We start from the raw sequence: 3369 nt of genomic DNA on the forward strand, positions 1-3369 counted from the left end.
CTTTTTGTGAAGATTCTGGAGATCATTTCATCGTGTCCATTCATCTACTATCATGCGGCTAGAAATCATTTTGAATATTTTTATTTATAATTGAACACAAACAATATCTGATGAAAACTGACCATATGATATATGATGAATGAACATGATGAAGTGATCATCGAGATCCTCACAAAGAAGATCCTCATCCTACATACACGACATCGATGGGATCCTTCCCTTTATTCATCTTACTCTCAGAGACCCTTCGATAGCAACATATATATGTCGATGATCTGCATGTTTGACTTTCACATGCAACAATATGCATGGTTTACCTTGCCCCCCGACGACTCTGTCTGCGTAAATAGGCCCTCATCTTTGTTTGTAAGAATTCTAAATAAAGATGGTTTACCTTGCCTCCAACTTAGTTTATTTTGTGTGAGGATAGGGTGATACTCTTGCTTTTTGTGGCAGTGTCGTTTGTTTTCTCTATCCTCATGGCTGTTGGAATTTATATATTATAATATTAATAATTATAATATTTAATTCAAAATATTGAATGAAAAATGCATAACCGTTTGAAAGTACAAAATATATGAAGTTTGCCAGAGTTTGAAGATTGAAGTGCTTTTGACTTCTGATTATAGATTGTTGAATCCTCGGAGACGGACGCCTACCGAACTACAAGCACAAGAGTAGGGGCAAAATTCTGTCTTTAGGACATTGCATTTATGCAAGCCTCAATCTTCAAGTTTATCAGTTTTCCTAACTTTATCTCTAGTTGTTTATATGAATTTTGTATACTATTGATGTTGTGATTTTCATATTTTCTAATATTGCTCCAACAATGGCTGTGTACCTTTGCTTGCTGGTTGCCGGCTTTTCGTGTTTCCTTGACCTTCTGGCTTTGTTTATGATATGATATGTTGCAGAAAAAAAAAAAAAGTCTTAAACTTTTTTTTTATCCAAAATTTTTACTATTATTGGAGGAGGAGAGTTCGGAATTATTACAATTATTTAGAGGATGAAGAGTTTTGAATACGGAATCTATAAGTAGAACTCAGCAACCTATCCACTAGGTTACCAGTGCACTTACAACATAACTTGAATTCTCTCTCAGTGGGTTAGAAAGCAACAAAGAGTCCTATTGAGACTGTTTATGTGTAGGAAATAATGACATTACAGTAGTGACCAACAACTATATATTCAAGCGACAAGGAAATCGAACAATTCTTTAGGTTAATGTGTACAAGAATGTGGAGGTATCTTTTTCACATAGGTGCTGAATACGTAAAAATATATGTATCTGAGTAGAGAATTCAGAAGCCACACTACCAATAACCAATCCAGGAAAATAAACCTTATTAACGAATAATGAAAGCAGAAATTAATTTTTCTGTATAAGGTTGAACAGTTTTTTCAAATTTATAAGTATGAACCAGAGATGAAGATGACGAGATTTATGAGATTGATCTGCAAAACAGAAAGAAAAGTGTAAACTTTAGTTTATAAGGAGGCAAATGCATCAGGTGAACGTACAGTTTCTAAATTAATTATTAAGAATTTTATTTGATCTCAATGAATAAAGAGGAAATATTCAACAATTTAATGTAACTGAAAAAAATGAAGCGAGAGATTTGAGAGGGTATCTGCAAGAACTTACTCTAGTCTTTCCAGTAGGATTCACTTGTTTCATCATCCATGAGTTTCTCCCAAGCGTCAAAGATGGCTGTGGAAGAAGTCCCCGGAGATACTGCTGCTGATGAAAATGCAGGAGGTGGTTGGTTCGAGGTCTGCACATATATATCACCAAAGCAACTACTGCTCATGTTCTCCTGATCAGTACTATTGTTACTAATACCTCCTTGTGCACCAAACCGACCTTGAAATCCTTCAAACAAGTTAGAAACCGCGTGGAAGCCATCGACTTATCAGCCTGCTGGTTCCATTTTTGACCACTTAGTATGGTACTTGCACCACTCATATTCCCTCCTCCAAACAGATGAAGGCTGAGAACCAAAATGACTATTAGTAGTAGTGTTCTTCACGTCTGCATTATAATTTTTAGGAGGAACTACTATTACTTGTGCTCACGACTGGCATCATGTATAAACATTGAAGTAACTGCATTTTGGCAAGTTGGGCAGCACCCGCTGCTGCTTGCAGGCTCATGGCATTGTCCCAAGGACCAGTCATCATGTTCGAGTTGCCAACAATTGCTGCTCTGAGCAACCATGAAAGGTCGAGGAGGTGATTGAGGTCAGTCCTTGGCCTTGGCTTGTGGGTGTTTGGATCAATCCCCATGTGCAGGAGCTTCTTTCTCAGGTGGGTGTTCCAGTAATTCTTGATTTCGTTATCCGTTCTCCATGGTAGATGAGTTGCAATCTTTGACCACCTGAAAGAACAAGCACGTAGACCTTTAATTAATTAGTTTCACAAATTAGTTTTACAAATTTGTATAGAGGAAACTTAATTTATATGTGAATTGTGATGGATGGAGAAAATTAATTAGCATACTTGTTTCCAAGAACTGAATGAAGATTGATGATAACTCGTTCTTCCTCTTTGGAGAACTTTCCTCTCTTAATATCAGGCCTCAGGTAATTTGTCCACCTTAATCTGCAACTCTTGCCACACCTGTTGAGGCCAGCAAGCTTGGGGAGAGCTCTCCAGCTTCCATGACCATTTCCTCTAATATAATCCGTCAATTTCACATCTTCGTCCATTGTCCAGCGACCTTTCTTCAAACTGTTTTCTTCATCACAACAAGGGGATCCAACCATTGTGCTAATATTAATACACAAACAGGGAAAAAGGTAAGAAAATAAGATGGCACGATAATTATCAGGATTAGGTATTGCATGTGTCATCAACGAGACAGTATGGTCGACAAATTTTCGTAAAGCCACCAGTCAGATTTTCATTGGATATAGAATGCCAGAAGAATAAGGTGGCGTACCTAGGATTCAAGGTTCGGATTGTGTTTATGTTTTGTGACAAAAAACTAAAAGGCACGCGACAACGTGACATCAAGAAAAGCAGATGGAAAATATACAGATTGTGTGCTACTTGAGAAGAAGTGTTGTCATTGACTGTTGTTGTCCACATGGTAAACTAGTATTTGAATTGATTGCAAAGACCCCAGAAATTTGACATTTTTTTTCTCGGGCAATGGTAGTGTTCAATTTTTTGCTGTCGCTCCGTTGAATTGTTGATGATGTTGTAGACATACAAATTTCGTTAAAAATAAATGATCACCAAACACATTAAATTTTGGCATGCGAGAGCTTACGTGGCATGCAAGGGGGCTTACGTTGCATATGCCTCATCAAGACCGGAAATTAATATTTGATTTTAATTAAAGCAAACAGAATTGCCAAATTGGGC

At 37.2% G+C, this 3369-nt stretch overlaps 1 pseudogene; it reads right to left on the minus strand.

Moving 5' to 3' along the window:
- Positions 1-1547: 1547 nt before the first annotated feature.
- On the minus strand, positions 1548-2765 carry LOC126609302 (transcription factor MYB53-like; annotated as a pseudogene).
- Positions 2766-3369: the final 604 nt, after the last annotated feature.

This window comes from Malus sylvestris, chromosome 16, assembly GCF_916048215.2.
Source record: "Malus sylvestris chromosome 16, drMalSylv7.2, whole genome shotgun sequence".
Classification (NCBI taxonomy): Eukaryota; Viridiplantae; Streptophyta; class Magnoliopsida; order Rosales; family Rosaceae; genus Malus; species Malus sylvestris.